The 22,977-nt window shown below is 43.0% G+C and overlaps 1 protein-coding gene across 1 annotated transcript in view; it reads left to right on the top strand.

Annotated features, from left to right (window-relative positions):
* The first annotated feature begins 3,905 nt into the window (after positions 1-3,905).
* Positions 3,906-22,977, top strand: part of LOC309401147 (sodium channel protein type 5 subunit alpha-like) — a 372,397-nt gene continuing 353,325 nt past the window's right edge. Inside the window, 1 exon segment of the mRNA XM_081970165.1 lies at positions 3,906-4,039. The gene's annotated coding sequence lies outside the window, so the exon portion shown is untranslated.

Here is a 22,977-nt window from a genome sequence, read left to right as displayed (position 1 = left end):
TGTCTAGCCAGCACCGTTTATTACCCATGCAGTCACATTTTTGCACCAGTTGGAAGAGGAGGAGGAGGAGAGGGAGGAGGAAGAAGAGGAAAAAAAGAAGGAAGAGGAAAAGAAGAAGGAGGAGGAAAAAGAGGAAAAGAAGGAGGAAGTGTAAAAGGAGGAGGAAGAGGAAAAGAAACAGGAGGAAGAAGAGGAAAAGAAAAAGGAGGAGGAGGAGGAAGAAGAGGAAAAGAAAGGGGGAAGAAGAGGAAAAGGAGGAGGAGGAGGAGGAGGAGGAGGAGGAGGAGGAGGAGGAGGAGGAGGAGGAGAAGGAAAAGGAGGAAGAAAAGGAGGAGGAGGAGGAGGATGGTGAGGAAAGCATTGTGATGGCACTGGGGAAATCCAGATTAAAGTCCCCCCACCCACAAGGGATAATAAAATCTTCTGGGGTGACTTTGGGTTAAAGCCTCTTTCTTGGCCAAATCAACTTTGGGGTTGTTGTGTGGTGAAGGAAAGGAGGAAAGTGCATATACGGCATCTTGAGCCCTTGAATTAAAGGTGCAACATAAATCTAACACTTTGTGAACAAATAAGGAAACAAACTAATAAGAAAATAAATTTATGGCAAGGGCACCTAGAATGTTTCCATCATCATTGCCAACAACGCTTCAAAGGGCTCCTATCTATCTGTCTTTCGGTCTTTCTGTCTGTGTGTCTAATCATCTATCTAGGACATGTTCCTCCCCCACCCCCAGATAAATTGCATGTTCAAGTTTTCTGCCCACAAATTTGGTGTAGAAGCTTGAAAAAAATTATCTTCTGCCTGAACTAAGTCTAGTTTCCCTATGGAAAGCGAGCTGGTAGTTTTAGAGGGGGGGGGGAAAGTCCCTTTGGCTGCAATCTTGTGCAGGCTGAACTCAGCTCAGGATTACATCTGATTGATTGATTGATTGATTGATTACATGCCATCAAGTTGTTGTTGACTGTTGGCAACCACATAGATTTTCCCCATGAGGGATTATAACTAAGGGTTTATGTAATTCACTTTAAAAAAAAAGAAATCTAGCATGGGAGCCAGTATATTCATCCAGACTTTTCAATCCTACCTCTATTAGCCCCACCTTCACTCCTGATGCCCATATCAACTTATTTAGAGGGTTGGTTTTTTTTTTAGCAAAATTGATTATTATTACCTACCTCTGGGATCTGGAATTTCCTAATGCTCCTCTGTCTAAAGACTAAGTCTGCTTATCTTTTCAAGATCAAGTTCTGTATTGTATTAGTTTTCTGCCTGCTTCTTGCCTTTATTATTTTTATAAGTAACTCAAGGAGGCAAGCATATCTGATACTCATCTTTCCTCCTGTTTTTTCTGCAACAACAACCTTGTGAGGTGGGTTAATTGCTTAAGGGAAGGGGCTAATGTAGCCCAGACTAGTGATTAATAATCAAAAAGGAGATTTTATTTTATTTATTTACTTATATTTATCCCAACTTTATTATTAATTTTGTTTACACATAACTCAAGGCGGAGAACCTATCCAGCACGCGTGTCCACAGGTCATTTTCCTTGAAGATGTTTCACTTCTCATCCAAGAAGCTTCTTCAGTTCTGAATGAATGGTAGAGAATTGAAGGGTTTATATTCCTCACAGTCATCTGGTTGTTAACAACAACAACCCTATGGAGTGGGTTGACAGAGAGAGGAACTGGGCCCAAAGTCACCCAGCCAGCATCCCTGCCTAAGGCGGGACTAGAACTCAATGCCTCCCGGTTTGTAGCCAGGTGCCTTAACTTCTAGTCTTAAGCACTAGATTAAGGTTGTCGAACTCACATCGTCACGGCGGCTTCATGTGATGTGTCGGGAGTTTTTTCTTCTGATACTAAAGCATGCATGGGCGTGGCCAATACAAGACGCATCCAGCCCCTGGCTGGGAGTTTGACTGTCCTGCCCTAGGGCCTAGGCCAGGGGTGTCCAAACTTGGGAACTTTAAGACTTGTGGACTTCAACTCCCAGAATTCCCCAGCCAGCATGGCTGGCTGGGGAATTCTGGGAGTTGAAGTCCACAAGTCTTAAAGTTCCCAAGTTTGGACACCCCTGGCCTAGACCAACGTATAGGTGGCCTTTCTTAGTGATTCTCTTTGCTGTTCAAGTATTAACCAGAACAGGTTCTCCTCCCACATACGTGCTAGTCATTCCCAACTCTAGGGGGTGCTGCTCATCTCCATTTCAAAGCCGACATCTCCTTGGTCATGTGGCTGGCATGACCAAATGCCAAAGGAACAACGGAGCACTGTTACCTTCCCACCAAAGGTGGTCCCTATTTTTCTATTTGCATTTTTACATGATTTTGAACTTGGCAGAAGCTGGGACGGGAGGTGGCACTCGGGATTCGAACAGCCGAACTGCTGACCTTTCTGATAAACAAGCTCAGCATCTTAGCCACCGAGCCACCGCCTCCCTTAACCAGGACAGAGACTGCTTATCTTTACCAGACCCAGATAAAATATGCCTGACAATGTAAATGAGTTTGGCTACCATGTAGGAAAGCATGAGTGGGTGCCGGAAATAAAACGAAGAAACCTCCCACTCTGGTTTGATAAGACATTTGGGCTCCTTTGCTCAGAATTATCCTGGTAATAATTCAGAAAACTGGTGGACCAGACGCAGGGAAGGTTAATCAGGAAGATTCAGGAGTTTAGACAACAATTTTGTGGAGGAAAAAAGCGCAAAGAATTGGGGATGCCTTTTTAGGGGGTGGGGAGAAAAGAGAGTCCTATTCAAATACAGGCAGTCCTTCACTTATGGCCACAATTGGGACCAGCATTTCTGTTCCTAAGTGAGGTGAGTTGTCCCTGACTTTACCTTTTTTGGGGGGGGGCAGGGTTGCTAACCGAATCACTGCAGTTGTTAAGTGAATCTAGTTTCTCTGGTTATTTTGTTTGTTGGAGGCCAGCTGGGAAGGTCGCAATGACAATGGCAATGGCTCCAGAAAGCTGCAGCTGTCATGCTGATTACCAGTCACAGGACTTTTGCTCATGTGACCGTGGGAACGCTGGTACTTTTTGCAAGTTGGTCCTAAGTCACTTTTCTCCATTCTGCCATTGTAACTTGGAAGAGCTGCTAAGCAAATGGCTGTGAGTCAAGGATTTACCTGTAACTGAAAGACTGCCACTCAGAAGAAGGTCAGGACTGGCTGACCTTCCTATTCAGCAGGCCACATAATTGGCGCATTTAAATTACAGTAAGGCCGATTGGAACGCAACGTTAAGATCAAATGACCAGCAACCATCGTTGCGCTGTCTCCTGGATTTCTGCGCTGTAAAGAAGCCACGGTGTGTGTGTGTGTGCGCGCGCGCGCGCGCGCGCGCTTAAACGCAGGCGAGCAAGCCAATACTCTCTTCCGCGCGACGGCTCCCGGATCGAGCTGCCGAGTTGTGGGCGACCCCAGCCTGCGCCCGTTCAAGGGTCGGGCTCGATCCCGCTGGCCGGCTTTGCTCGTGGGTGGAGTTTTCCCCTTTCTCCGCCAAGGCGGGGTTCAGAACTCGGAAGGGCGCGCGCGTCCTCCTCCCCGGCACCTCCAAAGTTTTATCCAGGAGCGGGTTGCGCCTCTCCTCCGTGCCAGGGCGAGCTGGGGTGGGGTGGGGCCAAAGAAACAGGGCGGGCGGGCGCCAGCGGCAAGAGGCCGCCAGGGGCCGCTGCCTCCCAGCTGCAGCGCTGCTGGAGCGCTCGGGGCGCCCTGCGAAGGGGGCGGCGGGCGGGCAGACGGGCAGGGCGCAGAAAGAGCGCGGCGCGAAAGAGGCGGCGCGTGAGGAGATCCCCGCCTCTCTCTTCCCTTTTTGGACCCAGCCGGCGAACCAGCAGCCAGACAGTCCGACGGCCAGCCGGTTAGTCTCTCGACATCCCACCAGGGAGGGCAACCCGCCGTCCAGCATGCCGAGGGCCAGAGGCGCGGCAGTGAGCCGACAGACTGCTTAGCGCGCTGTGGAACTATTGGCCCGGGTTTGGCGAAAGTCGCCCAGCCCAGTGGAAGTCCGCCTGTCTTGGAGTCGGAGAAAAGCGGTAAGTGCGGGGCTTGTTCGCAGGAGGGGAGACATTCTGGAGCGGCCAGCGGGTTGTTTCCTGGAGAGCGGGGAAGACCCGAGAAGCGGGCTTCGCCGCGGCGTTCCCCGGTCGTTTCCCGGCTGATTCAAAAGTTTGCTCCGGCGGCTGGCAAGTTATTGCCTCCTAATCTGGCCGGTTCTCTTCGGAGGAAACGCGCCACTGAATTTTTCTGACTTGCCCGGAGGGAAAGAAGCCTTCAGGGCTGATTTAAGACCAGCGTTCAAGCGTGAGTAACCTGCGGAAAAAGGGGACGCTGTCGATCCTTCTCCGCCAGGTCTCCAAACCCGACAGGAAATTTAGGGATGGCAAGACGGCCAAGTTTGAATCGCTCGCCCGTCGGTCGAGCGGATTCCAAAGGCGAAGCTACCTGCGATGAGAGAAGAGGGGGAAGAGGAGAATTTTAAATTGGTTTCAATCGACGACTTTTGGGGGAAAAAATTGGATGATACCTGCCCTCTTCCTCGTCGGCTTTAGGGATATTGAGCCTTCTGGGCCGCCTCCACAAAAAAGACGCTTAATTCATATATTCCTCCTTTTCTAAAGACTGTTACTCGGAATCTAGAGCTTCACCATAGGGAGCAATGCGTCTTCCTAAGATTCGGGTTGGTTAAGGTTACCTCTCCTCCAAAACAATTCACCATAAAAATAAAAATCACCATTTTGGGGTGAGCGTAGAGGAGCCTTTCCCTTCCGCACCGTAAGCCTATAGGAGTGCGTTGAACCGTGGAGATGAAAGCAAACTAGAGTTCCGATTTTATTTTATTTTCTTGAAGATGAAAACGGAGGAAACTAGAGGACAGGCAACTGACCTTTCGTTAAACCTGAGCAACAGGTTTAGAGTCTCCCTTCCCCCTAACGATTTGAGCAGAAGTGTCTAATGGAAGAAATCTAGGGCATTTTGGCCCAAGCTTTTCATGCTTTCTTTTTAACCCTTCCTCCCGTCCCCGTTGATTTTTCATTTCTTCGAGTCGAGTTTTTTTTTTAAAAAGGCTGAAGGATCCAGTTTGATTCCCGGCAAGATTGATGAGTAACTCCCGAAAGACAGGGCTTCTAGCGGTATAAACACTGCAGCATCCAAAAGAGGATTTGTCAACACTAAAAATAAACAGACCCACAAATGTCTTCAACAGGCACATGTCCAGTTTCAACGATATTTCAAGAATGATGCGGGCAGAGTGTGTCGCTGGCACTTCTATTCTTTTATTTTTAAAACCCCGAGCGCTGACCTTGGTGCTGAAATCCGCTCTACCGCTCTGCCTCTTCGGAGGCCACAGAGAGAGGGAGGGAGGGAGGAGAGGAGAGGAGAGGAGAGGAGGAGAGAAATATCTCACCCTATGCCTGACTCCGTCCTAAACTGGCCTGGCTGGCAGTGAAAGTACGGGTGAGAAGGGGGGAAAGGAGGTGGGGAGAGAGAAGGCAAATATTTCTGAACAGGTAAAAACTGACCCGTGTTTTGGGCCTGGATAGAGATGGAGCTACAGTCCAGAGCCAGTTTGTTTTGGTAGAGAAAAGTGCTGGCTTAGGGACTGTTAGTTCTAGTCTTGCCTTAGACAGAAAAGCTGGCTGGGGGACTTTGAACCAATCACCAGGAGATGGTGAGCTCCAGTCCTTCCTTATATAGGACAACCACTGCCAGTCATTCTCACCTAACCCACCTCACATGGTTATTTTGGGGGGGGGGGAAACAGGCGAAAAAGGAGTCCACCCCTTTGAGTTACTTATAAAGGCAGGATAAAAGGCATCCATTCAAAAACAAAAACAAAACACACATGTAAATATCTCAAAGCCCAATCCAGGTGCGGAGGAATCAGGTAGTAGAACAAAAGTGTTAATGCTTCTGGGTTGGTGTTGCAGAACTAAGAATTTATTTCTTAATACCTGGGGGAGTCGAAGCAAAGCACCTCCAGGTTGTTCTGGGAGAGGAAGAAGCTTGGTCTGGAGGTCCTTTGCAAAGCAAATGGGGAAAGGAAAGTCCCGGCTGATTGGGAACCAAAGGTGCCAGTCCATATCCCAAATTGGGTTAAGCCAGGAGTGTCTGGGGAAGGAGCCTCAAGAGTTGAAATGAGCCCCCTAATCTGCTCTAGGTTTTAAAGCTTCCATTTTGAGAGTAAAACCTCCCCAATGTCTCTCCAAATGCCCACCCAATTACACCATTTATTTTGGCTGATCCAAAATCTGGATCTTGGCTGTACTTTTTGCACCCCAATTCTGGGGAAACGGTTATTATTTCTTGTTCTTCCCCTTCCTCCTTTTCTAACCCTGTTTGCATCCCATCCTGTTTATTTAGACGACCGGTTTTTTTTTAAATTACTCACCGAAATACTGGCCTGGGTAGGAGTTGAGGTATTTTTAGAACTGCGCATGAAAAGATTTCAGCATGAAGAGCCTGAATTTGTTCAACCTGCCAGGTCAGAGTTAATGTGAGGAATAATATTAACTCACATGACATCTAAGAGATCATTACATGTGCATTTTTATAAGGAAACTATTTTCTTTCCCTCTCTCACTTTCCCCATTCCCCATTTTTCTTTTTATGTTTAGCAAATGATTAGCAAACATGATGCCTTTTACCTTGAGCAAAACATTTGGGGCCACCCAAGAAAGAATTAAAAACAAGAAGTACTATCCCAGCCATTGATGGTCCTTCTTTGCACATGTTTGCATGTTTGTTATGCTGCTCGGAACCACAAAGCTGGAAAGGATACTAATCAGTGACATCCTCAAGATCAATAGCTTTTATCAGATTGACAAAAGCTGTGTCAAGTTGTCACAATACAAACTCCACTATTTTTGAGTGTCCGATTGTTATCAAAATGCATACGCAAAAGGGACATGAGCTGGCATTGTGAGAGAATGACTCTGCCTTCAGCATGTATCCCCCCCCCCTTCCCAGGGCAATAATGATTAGTCGGTCAGACAGGAACATGAGATTAAATTCCCATGCAGGCTATAAACTTCACTGGCCCAATTATGCACGATTAATGTACTTCACGGGATGGTTGGGATGATAAAATGAGGACAGAGGGGATACACGCTAGAAAAAGTAACCGTATACACTTATTAAATGTGCATGGAGGATGAGTAGTTATTGGCAACTAATTTTCTCCTTATTTTTCATCCCCGTTTCAGAAGAGTCCAACAGCAGTAAAAAGGAACAAAGCATCTTTATTATGGTTTATTTGATTTAGATGATCCTATTTTTCTTCCAGCTGCTCAATATAGTATAAACCCAATAACTTTGCCTATTTTTATTTCTTGTTGAGGGGATAAGGAAAATTGCTGTTTGGCTCAAGATTGCCCTGAAAACTCCGAGACTGAGGTAGGAACTGAACCCAGATCTCCATAGAATTAGTGTTAAGGTCTGCCTGTAGAAAGACATCTGCTACTCCCTGTTTTTTGTACTATTACTGGCTAATGGGGAATATATAACCAGGCAGATTAGTAACAATCCTTCTAGGCTAATAGCTTTTTATGCACTTTGCAAAGCTGAGAATATTTAAGTGATGGAGAAATTTTAAGTGAACTCATGATTGTTTAATGGTAGCTGGCACCCAGCCCCAACCATGGCTTATCCTTGTGGATTTGCTTATACATTTTCAATACAGCATTTATATCTGTAAGGGCTATGAAAAATCCCCCATCTCCCCTCATTTCCTGTGATACAAATATACAAAAGCTGTTTCTCCCTAACTTGGTTACTGAATGTGTGAATTAACTTCTTGGGGAAAGAATGCATTTTAAGGGTTGAAAAAGGACCAATTTTCATGGCCTTATGGGGTGCTCCTAAAATAAGAAATGCAAGTTTTCTGCTGATATTGAAGATGTGGCTGAGATGTAGGTTGGTTAAACCTACTCTGAGCAATACAGCAATACTGATATCTATGGTATTAACAGCCATTATACTTGCTCATGATTTCTTGAAAATTGCATAACTGGATAAACTACTTAGAATCTGCACATTCCATAGGTTTGAGGGTGCAAACTGTTAAGACTATACTTGCAATACTGAATCCAGTTCTAGTCACAATATAAAAAATAAAAATCTTGAGACCTTAGAAAAAGTTCAGAGAAGAGCAAAAAAAGATGATTAGGGGGCTGGAAGACAAAATGTATAATGAATAATTGCAGGAACTGGGTATGTCTAGTCTAACAAAGAGAAGGGCTAGGGGTGACTTGATACCGGTATTCCAATATTTGAGGGGCTGTCAGAGAGAAGAGGGAGGTCAACCTGTTCTGCAAAGCCCCAAGGGCAGGAGAAGAAATAACAGATGGAAACCTATCAAGGAGACAAGCAACCTAGAACTAAGGAGACTTTTCTTATCGGTGAGAACAATTAACCAGTGGAAGAGCTTGCCTCTTTAGAAGCTGTGGGTGCTCCAAACTGGGGTTTTTCCAGAAGAGACGGAACAGCTATTTGTTCCAAATGGCAAATGGGTTGAATTGGAAGAAGATCTCCAACGTTTCTTCCAACTCTTTTGTTAGTCTGCTAAACTCCCCCAGCATCACAAACTGAGTGGATCCCTGAAAGTGTCTCAAAGCCAGGGAACACAACAGACTTCAGACAAGGAAGGGATGTCTAAAGCATTTTGCTGAAGAACCCTCAATACAATAATACAATAGTAGAGTTGGAAGGGACCTTGGAGGTCTTCTAGTCCAACCCCCTGTATAGGGTTTCCTGCCTAGGCAGGGGGTTGGACTAGAAGACCTCCAAGGTCCCTTCCAACTCTACTATTGTATTATTGTATTATTGTATTATTGTATTGAGGGTTCTTCAGCAAAATGCTTTAGATATCCCTTCCTTGTGAAAACCAGCTTTAAAATGATGGGAATACTGAAGAGGCAACCACCCACCCACCCCCAGCCCAAAAACTGCTGCTTAGGTTAGATCAACAGCCTTATGCTGAAGAGATCAGCTTTGGTTGGGATCCTTCAAATAGAGCAGAAGGCAGCAAAGATGATACTGGCTGGGGATTATGGGAATTGCTTCCCCTCCAGATTCTCCCAGTGTGGAGAATGACAGTAAACTAAATAATAGGATGCTGGGTCTGAGCAAACTGGAATTCAGGAACTGAGTCGGAGGGCTCCTGTTTTTGCTTTCTTGTGAATTTATTCATATATTTAAATAGGAGACTTTAACCCCTTATCTGGTTTCCTCATGCAAATTACTTCTCATGCAAATTATTGTTCTTTATGACAATTTCTACCACAGAATGGTTTGCTCTTGGTTAACAGCTTTAGTCATTCAGTTTGCCTGAAAACTTTATATTGCTTAGGTTCAGTTTTTGGATATAGAAGTGAATGGATCCTAATCTGTACACATGCTAAGCATAATGTTTGCATTACTCAGAAATCAGTTTTCAGCCGCAGGTTATGTATGTTTTTATAATTTAACATAACGTAATGTACATTGAGGAAGCCTCTGAATATTTCATGTGCTCATTATTCTTGTTAGTATTTTTAATTTTCTAATATCTACAGAGTCAAACTCTCTCCAGATCTGGCTCTGTGCCCAAACTTTGGACATGAACAAAAATGTTGACATGTGTGTGTGTGTTTAATGTGTTTGTGTGTTAGAAATCCACTTAGCTGCTGAATAAAGTATGTAAGAGATTCCAGTATGAACAATAATTGTGCAGAAAAGGAAATGAGGGAAACATCTGTCATAACTTTTGCAAAACTTTTGATTTTCTGGCATCTTTTGCTTCATGCATGAAATAATTCTTTGCCTGCAATAAAGCACATTTTTGATTTTTCAGCCCACATAACTAATATATCCTGAAATAGTATTAATTGGGTTGTGTGTGTGTGTAAAACTATGGTATGAAAAAAAATGAAAAGATATATTTGTTTATTTCCAAGCAAAGAATGGGAAAAGGGTATAGTCCTCAAGGACTGATTTAGGAGTAGAATTCAGGGGTGGAAAAGTACCTTTTTATAAAACATAAGTAGAGGAATCTAAATATGTTTTGCTACTGTATGGCTTCATATTTAAGTGAACTGTGACAGCCAGAACTTGTGAATAGTCACAAGTTGTGGCTGCAACAGTTCACTTAAATATGAAGCCATACAGAAGTTGAAAATAACAGTCAGGTAGGCACATGAGATCTTGGCTGCAGATATCCAAGTCTCGACTTTTTCTGGGTGCAATTCAAGGAGCTGCTTATCACCCTTAAAGCCCCCCGTGGCTTGGGGCCAGGCTATTTGAAGGACTGCCTCTCCCCTATTACACCCACTCAGCCCACCAGGATGAAAAGGAAGGGCTCGTTACCGGTCCTATAGATTAGGTATGGGGGCCACACAAAGGGGCCTTCTCAATGGTGGCCCCCTTCTTCATGGAATATCATCCCCCTGAGGTATGGTTGGCGCTCTCTCTCTCTCTCTCTCTCTCTCTCTCTCTCTCTTGTATTTGTGCTGATAAATAAATAAATAAAGGGAGACTATACAACACAAATGTAACAAAGGCAACATTAAAAATATGGTTTTCTGCCTGAATGGTCTCCTGGAGTGAGCCAAAAGACAGAAAAGAGAAGCAGTGCGTTCCCTCCCATATTTGGGCATACCAGGGGTTGTAACACAAATACATATACATGTATATGTATATGTATATGTATATGGCCATTTGTTCCTGGCCACCTAGTGGATGACTGAATGAGACTTCTTTTCTGGGAATAAACCTATAGTAGGTTTGTTATCATGACATGGCTGGATTAACATACACCTTAAACATGCATATTCTAGAAACCATAATTGGCTGAACTCACATTCTCCATTCTGGAACAAGTGTTTTCTACTGGTGCGTCTTTTAAATATAATATATAATAAATGAGTAAAATAAATGAAGTGACCACTAGAGGGCTGGAAAGAGTATAAATTTCCTGTGTCTCTATGCTGCTCTCTAGTGGCTAACTGAGTATCTACAGCCTAGATTTAGTAGTCTAGAACTGAGCTTTTTTAGGGTTTCACAATACAACATTGCAATTCCATATTTTGCATTATTCTTTGCAATAGCTCATAGGAGGGAAATACTACTAAAATACTAACAAATTCAGAAAGACACATCCCACGTTACTTTCACAGCAATTTGGTTAGGCTAGAATGACAGGCAGTGACTCAGCCAAAACCATGTTAGCTTCATTATCTTCATCAGCCATCCACTAGGTGGCCATTTGTTCCTGGCCACCTAGTGGATGGCTGAATGAAACTTCTTTTCTAGGAATAAACCTACAGTATGTTTATTATCATGACATGTCTTGATCAGCACATACCTTAAACCCGTGGAGTTTAAGCCAGATATGTTTTAATTGCCAGAGAAATACAGTAAAGAAGATTCATATTTGATTGTACAAATAAGAGCAGCAGCTAGAATTGTGTTTGCACAAAACTGGAAAGCAGACAAAATCCCACCAGAAGGGGAGGTAATAAAGAAGATATTAGACTGTGTAGAAATGAATAGGTTGACATTGAGAATAAAGGACAAGGAGGAATCAGTGTACTATAGGACATGGGGGCGATTTTATGAATGGCTTGAAAATATATATATAAATAGAAAGAAAAAGGAACAAAACATGAAATAAGTGTCTCAGACGACACATGATTAATGTAGGGGGAGGGGGGAAAAGAAAATATCAAAATGTGAATATACAGGTGGAAAAAAATGATATGAATTGACATATGTTAAGTAACAATTATAAGAATGTATATCTAAGAATGAATTTAAAAGGAAAAATAAAAAACTTTTTACAATATATATATATATATATATATATATATATATATATATATATATATATATATATATATATATATATATATATATATATGCATATGCTAGAAACTATAATTGGTTGAACTCACATTCTGCATTCTGGAACAGGTGTCTTCTACTGGTGCATCTTTTCAAAAATATTGAAAAATGTTGATTCTAGGAAAAGTTCAGAGAAGAGCAGCAAAGATGATTTAGGGCACTGGTGGCTAAAATATAGGAAGAATAGTTGCAAGAAAAAGATATGTCTGTTCTAACAAAGAGAAGGATAAGGGAGACATGATAACAGTCTTCCAATATTTGAGGGGCTGCCGCAAAGAAGAGAGGGTCAACCTATTCTTCAAAGAATCCAAAGGCAGGACTAGAAGCGATGGGTGGAAATCAGGCTCAAGCTCAATCCCTCCAAGACTGAGTGGCTGTGGTTTCCGTCATCCCGATTTGTGCATCTTGTTCCATCTTTGATGATAGGGGGAGAAATTTTAGCCCCCTCAGAGAAGGCCCGCAATCTGGGAGTCCTCCTGGACACGCGGCTTAGTTTCGAAGATCACCTGACGGCTGTGACCAGGGGGGCCTTTTACCAGGTTTGCCTGGTACGTCAGTTGCGCCCCTTCCTGGATCGGGATGCTCTATGCACAGTCACTCATGCCCTCATCCTTTCTCGCCTGGACTACTGCAATGCTCTCTACATGGGGCTGCCCTTGAAGAGCACCCGGAGGCTTCAGCTGGCCCAGAATGTCGCCGCACGGGTTATCATGGGGGTACCTAGGTGCTCCCATGTCACACCCCTTTTAGGCGGCCTGCATTGGTTGCCGGTTGTTTTCCGGGTGCGATTCAAGGTATTAATTATGACCTTTAAAGCACTCCATGGCTTAGGCCCAGGGTACCTGCAAGACCACTTACTGCCACCAGTAGCCTCCCACCATCCAGTGTGATCCCACAGAGTTGGCTTCCTCAGGGTGCCGTCAGCCAAACAGTGTCGGCTGGTGACCCCTAGGGGGAGAGCCTTCTCTGTGGGAGCGCCTTCCCTCTGGAATGAGCTGCCCCGGGAGCTTCGCATAATCCCTAACCTCCGGTCCTTCTGATGCGCCCTAAAAAGTTGGCTTTTCCAACAAGCCTGCCTGGCCTGTTAATTTTATCTAATTTTTTAAATGTTAGTGCTATATTAATTGGGTTTGTTTTTTGGATTGTTTCTAATTTCCTTTTAACTTTCGGGATGTGTGTTTTTTAATGCTGAGTCCTTTGGGAGAAGGGCGGCATATAAATCCAATAAAACAAACAAACAAACAAACCATCAAGGACAGAAGCAACATAGAACAAAGGAGAAATTTCCTGACAGTGAAAACAATTAATTAATAGAAAGACTTATCTCCAGAAGTTGTGTGATCAATCACTGGAAGTTTTCAAGAAGAAACTGGACAGCCATTAGTTTAGAATGGTATGGGGTCTCCTGCTTGAGCAGGGATGTTGGTCTAGAAGATCTCCAAGGTCCCTTCCCACTTTGTTATTCTGTGTAGAATTCATTTCCCAGAATTCCTTAGCCAGCATGTCTACTGCTAAGAGTCCTGGGACTTGAAGTCAAAACATCCAGAATGCTCCAAAGTTAAGATAGGTTTTGTGAAACCATCGGGAACAAAGATTGTACATTGCAGCAGCTGTGTTTCACACAACACTAACTAAAGCTACATCATAACATATACTGTATGAACTCCATGTGCCTTGCAACTCACACCAATTGATAGAACCCAAAGTGAATATAGTTTTCCACTCTGTTCTTTCATTGGCATTCCCTAGAGAAATTTTCTGGAGAAAACCAGCTGGAGTTAGACTGACAGGTGAGAGACATTAATTTTCATGATGGACCCTGAAGCCTGCAGGGCACGATGGGTGTGGAGAAGAGGGTGGAAGAAAAGAACCAGAGACGTTTCCATTGAAATGTCACTTTGAAATAGCGAAAGTCCTGATTTTGCTCCAACTCTGCCAGTGGCCATGTATGTAGATGATATGTTTAAAAACCAGACTTTATTCAGAGGTCTTTTTCTTTGCTTGTCTTGCTGAGTGACAGTTTTCAAACAGAATAGAAATCAGGTAATATCGAATTTCCTGCTGTTACTGGATGAATATGTTGATTCCTTCAAAGGAACTAATATTACTAGTTCAGAAGGAGGGGAGAAATTGTGCTGAGGATAAGAATATAAGTTCCCTGTCCAAGGATGTTCCAGAATCAATGGCTTTTAGGAATTTTCTGTTGAATTTTAATTGGGGAAAAAAAACCCTCAGGGAATTGGAATTGGAAGAATAGAAGCAAGGATATTCAGAATAACAGTGTTGGAAGGGACCTCGGAGGTCTTCTAGCACAACCCCCTCCTCAAGTAGGAAATCCTCCAGACAGATCTCTTCTTTAAATTCCTCCAGTGATGGAGCATTAACTTCTGGAGGCAAGTTGTTTCATTGAGTTAATTATTCTCAATATCAGGAAATTCCTCTTAGTTCCAGATAGCTTCTCTCCTTGATTAGTTTCCATCCATTGCTTCTTGTCCTGCCCCCCAGGTGCTTTGGAGAATGGGTGGATCCCCTCTTCTTTTGTGTTCACAAGGGCAATAAAAAGTTGGCAGTTGTGACTGCATTTAACTGAATGTAATTATTATTTAATTAATTATATAAATGTGTTGCATGCACAATAGCCGTAAATAGGGGTTGGGATTTTAAACATGCGGACTCCATCTTGATATTTTTGCTTCTTCTGTGGATGGTTCTGGTCAGCAGGATGGATAAAAGGGTAATCCATATGCATACACAAAGATACAAACCATCTTCTTTAGGGTTAAGGGGAAAACCTTAAAGAATAATATACTTACCATAGAGTTTTGCAATGTTGCGTAATGGTTGACTTTTGCAGAAAACAGGGGCCAAGGAAGAATGGAATGAAGAGGTTGGAACCTATCTAGAAGCTTATTGGCTGAACTCATGTATCACTTAACTTTAGTTTATCTTGGCTTATTGACTCAACTACAATCAATCTGATTCAGTTGTCAAGCAGGGAGGACAGTCTAGGGTTAGAAAGCAACTAAATTTAAACCAAACCACAGAAGGCATTTTATGTCCATTAGGTCTTTATCTCTTAATAGTATAAAAAAATATAGTTTGGGAATATAAAGTCTAATCTGGGTTGAAAAAAACTTGATGGCCACTAGGTGGCAGCCAAAGAGCTTCCTGTATCTCGCAGCTGCCCTCTAGTGAGCTCTGGATTTTTGGAGCTCTGTTTTATATTCTTTTATATTCTTTTATATTCTTTTATATTCTTTTATATTATTTTATATTATTTTATATTATTTTATATTTTTTATTTTATTTTATTTTATTTTGATTTGATTTTATTTATTTTGTTTTGTTTTAATTCTATTCTGTTAACTTTACTTTTTCCTTTATTATTTTATTTTTCAACTTTATTTGCTGCCCATTTTGCTATCCAGAGTGGCTTACTATCTCATAATCTTAAAATTACCTCACATCCCACAGACCCCAAGAAGAATTTTCTGGACTCCCCACAAGGAGAAGCCGGACTTGTTCACTTCTTTGAGAGGACATATCTGGGCTTCTGTTGTGGGCGCTCTCACAAAATGGCTGTGGTGTAGATGGACATGGTCCAGAAACATGGGGACCTTGCTTTCAGGCATCATTTTAACCCTTTGAGGTGACTGGTAACCTTCCTGGCAACTGGGGCTACCTGTCTTGTGGAATTGCTTCTGAACACAGCGGTTGCCTATGTTGTTACATTTTCTTTACTCCCTAAAAATAAATTTTTAAAAAACCAACATAAAGAATAAAAGCCACTTATCTGGAATGGTGTAGTGAAGTGGTTCTCAACCTGTGGTGCGTGGACCCCTGGGATGGGCATGAGGTTGTCACAGGGTGTCCGTGAAGGCTTGAAGAAATGTTATGATTTAAATCTTAAAAGTCTTGTGGGGGGGGTCTGTGGTCATGAAAGTTATGCAAAGAGGGGGGTGCATGGTGAAGAAAAGGTTGAGGTTGTCAGTGATGCAGTGTCTCTTGCTCAATCAGTGGGCTGGACTAGAAGATCTCTAGGGTCCCTCTGAGCTCTATTAATCTGTATCTTATATTCTGAATACTTCTGGGGCCTTCCTTATTAACTTTCTCCTTTAGTAACATCGAAAAGCCATTAAATAAATTGTTCCTGACAGTGAGAACAATTAATCAGTGGAACAGCTTGCCTGCAGAAGTTGTGAATGCCCCAATACTGGAAGTCTTTAAGAAGATGTTGGATAGCCATTTGTCTGAAATGGTATAGGGTTTCCTGCCTAGGCAGGGGGTTGGACTAGAAGACCTCCAAGGTCCCTTCCAACTCTACTATTGTATTGTATTGTAATCAAGGAGAGAAGCAATTTAGAACTGAGGAGAAATTTCCTGACAGTGAGAACAATGAATCAGTGGAACAGAAGTTGCCTCCAGAAGTTGTGAATGCTCCAACACTGGAAGTTTTTAAGAAGAGGTTGGATAGCCATTTGTCTGAAGTGGTGTAGGATTTCCTGCCTCGGCAGAGGGCTGGACTAGAAGACCTCCGAGGTCCCTTCCAACTCTGTTATTCTATTCTATTCTATTCTATTCTATTCTATTCTATTCTATTCTATTCTATTCTATTCTAAATAGACCCAACAAACGTACTGTAGATTTGGAAGAAGTTCAAGGGCTGCTCCTTTTGCAGCTTGACTTTACTGAAGGCCGGTTTTTTTAACCTCCTCCAAACGCAGCACTGCATGGCCATTGCTCCAGAGCTTTTATACGGTCAGCTGCTTAAAGAAAATTATGGCCTGCCCCACACCCATGACACCCATCAGCATGTGCTTGGCTCCCCGGGAACAATTTTTCTGTATCGGAACTAATTTTCGAAGCGTGGAGGCATCCCAGCCATTGGTTATCAGAGAGGCTGGAATTTCTCGGTAGCATCTCTTCCATTTTTATTTTTGGGGGGCAGCTGCTTTCCAGAATCTGTTGCTGAGCTGTCTCCTGTGTTTCCAGCAAGGATGGTTATATTCTGTTCTAGATGTTTGCTTCATGGACTAAGTTATTTGTTGTTATTATTTTTCTGTTTTCCTTTTTATATGTTTAAACTGCCCAGAATGCCCTGTCGTATCTCTCTGCCACCGTATTAGCCAAGAAAGTGTAAGAAATTACAAGTAGTCCTCTATTTGTGACCACGACTGAGCTCAACATTTCTGTTGCTAAGCGAGGCAGTTGCTAAGTTGCCCCATTGTACGTTCTTTCTTGCCACACTTTGTGAAGGGAATATCTGCGGTTGTTAAGTTAGTAACACCATTGTTTAGTGGCTTTCTTGTCGACTTTGCTTGTCAGAAGGTCACAAAAGGGGATCCCAGGGACATGGCAACCGTCACAAGTAGGAGACTGTTGCCAAGGGTCTGAATTCTGATCACATGACTATGGGGATGCTTGCAACAGTTGTGAAAAATTGGTTGTAAGTCACTTTTTTTCTGTGCTGTTCTCACTTTGAATGGTCACTATTGAACTGAGATTACCTATAATGGGGTTTTTTTTTGGTGCAGGCAAGTGTGTGTGTGTGTGTGTGTGTGTGTGTGTAGCCTTTCTCGTGGCTGATGCAACATCTGGGCCAACTTTTCAGTTTGGTTTGGAAAATGGTGTTGAACCATTTGGGGATGGGTGGGAAAGGGTCTGTGAACAGAAATGACAATCTGGTTTCAGAATCAGTTGAGAAAAAATGTTTAGATTCAATGCAGAAAACTTTGAAACGAATCACCACCAAACAGTCTTAATATGTGGAGCCCAACACTTCTACGTTTACCGTCATTGGCTTCCTGGTGTGTGGGTGTGAACGGTAGTTAGGGATGTTTTCACTTGCTGTGCTGCTTTTCCCGTGGAGCATATGGAGTTTGGCTCACTTGCATGAATTACATTTATTGCGCTGGGAACATCTGCTTCTTTCTCCCCACTCTGTGGAGTGGGTTGGAATTGCCATATAACAAGGACGGAGTGCCAAAGCAAAAGGGATTCCTCTTCACAAAACCCCTTGGACAGCACTGTCCGGAGAATACTTGGCTGCTGAATGGTAAGTACACTGCAAATAAATAAGTAACCATATTGGATCGTTTCTTTGGGCGAAAGGAGGGTTGCTGGCAAACGGAAAAGTAGGGAAACTGCTTTGATCTTTTGCTGCTGAGAGTTGCTTTATGGGAAAAAACAAACAAACAAAAGGGAAGCATAAAATTAGAAGGTCCACTAATTGCAGCCCAGAAGGGGCTCAGCGCTGGGAACCCCATCATCACCATTTGAAGACCACTCAGTTGTCATTGTGATCCTGATGGGCTATGTTGTCACAACTGAAGGCATTGAAGCTCTGGGATAGTTTGGTGTTGAAGTAGCATTACAAAAAGCTAATTGAAAGGTCTCTATGATGGATTAGTTAGATCTGTATACATTAAATCTCTCCTCCAGAACCTAAAGGCAGAGTATAGGGCACTCCCCAAAGGCAGATATGTCTGTCTGTCTCTCTCTCTCTTATCTACCTACCTACCTACCTACCTACCTACCTACCTACCTACCTATCTCTATCAATCATCTATTTACCTGTCATCTCTCCCTCCCCCGCCTCGCCGTCCATCCATCCATCTCTCTCTCTCTCTCTCTATCTATCTATCTATCTATCTATCTATCTATCTATCATCTACTTACCTGTCATGTCTCTCTCTCCCTCCCCCTCCCCTCTCCCTCCTCTACATCCATCCATCCGTATCTATCTATCTATCTATCTATCTATCTATCTATCTATCTATCTATCTATCTATCATCTATCTACCTACCTACCTACCTACCTACCTACCTATCATCTATCTATCTATCTATCTATCTATCTATCTATCTATCTATCTATCTATCATCTATCTATCTACTTACCTGTCTCTATCTCCCTCCCCCTCCTCTTCATCCATCATCCATCTATATCTATCTATCTGTCTGTCTATCTATCTATTTATCTATCATCTACTTACCTGTCATGTCTCTATCCCCCTCCCCCTCCTCTCCATCCATCCATCCATATCTATCTATCTATCTATCTATCTATCTATCTATCTATCTATCTATCTATCCATCCATCCATCCATCTATCATCTACTTACCTATCATCTCTCTCTCTCCCCCTCCTCCCTCCCCCCCTCTCTCTCATATATAACTGCTCATAAATAACTCTTGGTGGCTCAAATTTATGTTTCTATAAATTAAATTTATTGAAGTATATTTTAAAAATGTGCATGCTAGTTAAAAGTTTAAACAATGCAATAACACCAAAACTATAAAAATAAACAGATAGTTTGGTCTAGTGTTTAAGGCACCGGGCTAGAAACCAGAGGCCATGAGTTCTACCCTGTTTCCCTGAAAATAAGACCTCCCCAGATAATAAGCCCAATCAGAATTTTGAGCGCCTGCATTACAATAAGCTCTCTCCCCCAAATAAGCCCTGTTTGAAAATAGTGCAACACAGCAGCAGCCATGAGGTAACCACGCTCGCCCCCTCCTGCACCTCAAAAATAATAAGACCTCCCCGAAAATAAGGCCCAAGTGCTTATTTTGGGGGTCAAAAGAGAATAAGACCCTGTCTTATTTTGGGGGAAACATGGTAGTCTTGCCTTTGGCATGAGAGCCGCCTGGGTGACTTTGGGCCAATCACCAGGAGGTGGTGAGTTCTAATCCTCCCTTAGGCATCAAAGCCAATTGAGTGATTTGGAGCCAATCACTGGGAAATGGTGAGCTCTAGTCCCACCTTAAATGTAAAAGCCAGCTGGGTGACTTTGGGCCAGTCACTCTGTTTCTTAGCCCAACTCACCTCACTGGATTGTTGTTTTGGAGAAAAACGATAGGAGGAAAGAGTATGTTCGCAGCTTTGAGTTGTTTATCAAAACAATCAAAGGCAGGATATAAATAATGAATAAATAAACCTTTCTCCAGCCCTCCATTCTTTGGGAAACTGAATTACTGGTTTTTGAGTAGCCCCATTTGGAAGACGCTGGCCTCACCTGCTTGCTCAGGTGTAACTATGGTGCTGAGCATCAACCCAGTAAAATCCAGGACAGACTTTCATTTTTGTTGTGCAAAAACTCCTTTCCCTGCTTTTGCCTAATCAATCCCAGTAAACCACTATTAAGGGGCCCTGAAAGAATGTATAAATCAGACGGATCTCTTCAGGTGCGTTATTCGTCATTGGAAAATGCCGACATGGCTCACTGGCTGACAACATTTGGAATTAAGAGCAAGGCTTGCATTGTTGGAAGCTGTTATGTGAGTTGCAGCTCCCCCAAATCTGCCCGCGGGAGAAAAATTTGCAAAGTCCAAGCAGCTCCTTCTGGGTAGAGAATAATAATGCCAGGTCAGTGGAAAAGAGGGCTTTTTTTTTTTGGTAAAAGCTGGAAACCTTATCTGAACTTTATTTATCTTTATTAAGAATTTTCGTGTAATAAAAGACAAATTAAAAAAGGGAAAGAAAACCAGGAAAGGGCAAGGAAAGACAAAGAAAAGTTAAGAAATATAGAAATGGGTTCAACAATTGCATTCTTATTTTCCTTTTCTCCGTCTTAAATATTTTACAAAGCCCTTCACATCCTCATTTAGTTTCCCTCATCTTCAAGATCCATAAACAATCGGTTCCACTTTTTCTTCTTTCAGCAAAAAGAAACCATAAAAGGTTTCAGATTAAAAATAAAATAAAAGTACTTTTTGTTTTGTCTCTAACCAAACAGGCCAGTTTGGCAATTCTGAGAGTTCTGACATTTTCACAAAGTCTCCTTCTGCTGAAGGGATTTTACTCTTCTTCCATTGTGCATACGATAATCGTGTTGCAGTTACAAGGACTTTTGTGGACTTTATATGGAAAGAAGAAATGACTAAATTAATGACTTTTTGATTTGGGGATCAAAAAGAGTTAAAGTGGTAGGGGAAAACGTAAGATAAATACGTGATAGAAGAAACGCCCTTTCCTCTCCTTCTATTTTCCTTTCCTATTTTCCTTTCCTTTCCATTTCCTTTCCTTTCCTCCTATTTTCCTTTCCTATTTTCCTTTCCTTTTATTTCCTTTCCTCCTATTTTCCTTTCTTTCCCTCCCCCCTCTCCTCTCCTCCTCCTCCGCCCCTCTGTTCTTTCTCCCTCCCTCCCAGCCTTCCTTCCATTTCTTCCCTCCCTTCCTTTTTCTTTTTTCTTACATTTCCTCCTTTCATTTTTTAAAACTTTTATTGTGTTCAAAAAATTCCACTTAAAAACCAATGAATAAAAAGGGAGAAGAATAGCGCCACATGCATTTTCGATAGGTCGCCAAGTCTACCGAAGGAGGCCTACCCTTTCTCATTGCCCTTTTCAGAAGAACCAAGCCTGAAAGAACAACAAAAAAAAGGAGTAAATTATAAAAAGGAAGCTCAGTGTAAACATCTGGATTTTCTGGAATCGTCCGAAAGGCCATTTATTTTTTCTGAAATGTGTTTATCCTGATTTTGAGCCAACTGCCACCCCCCACCCCCTGATAAAGGACTTCCAAATTTGTGGAAAAGAAGAAAATCACGGAGGGGGGGGGGGCGAGATGAGCAAACTTGGGCACAAGACTAGAACTTAAATCGCACCTCCTGCAATGACACTCTCTTAAGTGAGAATGAATTCATTCCGAGGGAGAGAATGAATTCTACAGAGAGCTTCTTCCAATAGAGCTAGCGGTAAAACCTTATTTTCCTCCAATCTGCTGCCACTCGCTGGAAGAATATTATAGAGCCATGCAAACCTATGGCACGCAAGCCATCTCTGCGGGCGTGGCAGCCGTCGCCCTAGGTCAACTCCACCGCGCATGCATGTGCGCCTGCCGCTGGCCAGCTGGTTTTCGGGTCTCTGCCTCAGTGCATGCGCAGGATTGCAGCATGCGCCCCGTGGCCCGTTTTTGGTCCCAGGAGGCTTCAGGGAGGCCAGCTAGGCCCAAAACAGGCCTCATGGGCATGCGTGCACATGCTCGGAGGAGGGGGGAGTACGGGGAGGGTCACACGTGATTTCTGGGTGAGCAGGGGTCACACTTGCATGGATGGTTCGTGAGGGGAGCATTATGGGTGTGGGCACCATGCTTTCGGCACCTGAGGGGGCAAAAGGTTAGTTATCACTGCTATAGAGCAGTGTTTCTCAACCTTGGCGACTTTGAGTCCTGTGGACTTCAACTCCCAGAATTCCCCAGCTTGGGGATTCTGGGAGTTGAAGTCCACAGGACTCAAAGTTGCCAAGGTTGAGAAACACTGCTATAGAGGAACATCACTTAATCAGCAAAACAGTCTCAGCTTCCTTCCACCCACCCCAAAAAAGTTATTTGGTACCATCTCAAACTGCTGCAAAGATAAAAACCTCATAGGCCCAGCTCTTCCAAACAATCATAGGCCTTCAAGTCAAGAGGATGCCTTCTGTGGATTAATATACAAAAGCTATACAAAAAAAGAATTTGGTTCTTGTGACCTTCAGATGGAACTTGATGTGGCATCAAGGAGGTCTTAATTTGGGGCGGTGGTGGGATGGTGGTGGTTGATCTCCTAGTTAAAGAGGTTGTGGTTGGATTTGCACAAAACCCTGAATTCCAGACTTGGGCTAAATCCTTGCTTATGACCTTTAGACCAGAGGGTGCTACAATTAAAAACACATCCATAGCTATTAATAAAACCAAAAGGTAGATTAAAAATATAATACAATTACAGTTAGTTCTGTTATTTACGATCACAACAGAGCCCAAAATTCCTGTTGCTAAACAGAACGGTTGTTAAGTGAGTTTTGCCCCAGTTTACGACCTTTAGTTGTTAACCTCACTTACGACCTCACTGTAGTTGTTAACTTAGTAGCACAGTCGTTAGGTATACCTGGCTTCCCCTTTGACTCTGCTTGTCAGAAAGTTGGAAAAGGGGATCACAAGACCCCAGGGCACTACAACCGTCCTAAATGTGAGTCAGTTGCTAAGCACCTGAATTTTGACCATGTAAACTGTGGAGATGCTACAAAAGTCCCAGGTGTGAAAAATAATCATAAATCATTTTTTTAAACTTTGAATGATGTAAATCAGGGGTGTCCAAACTTGGCAACTTTA

This window comes from Natrix helvetica, assembly GCF_964273705.1.
Source record: "Natrix helvetica genome assembly, chromosome: Z".
Lineage (NCBI taxonomy): Eukaryota > Metazoa > Chordata > Lepidosauria > Squamata > Natricidae > Natrix > Natrix helvetica.
Note: the sequence above shows the minus strand (reverse complement) of the source record. Positions and strands in the feature narration are given on the sequence as shown.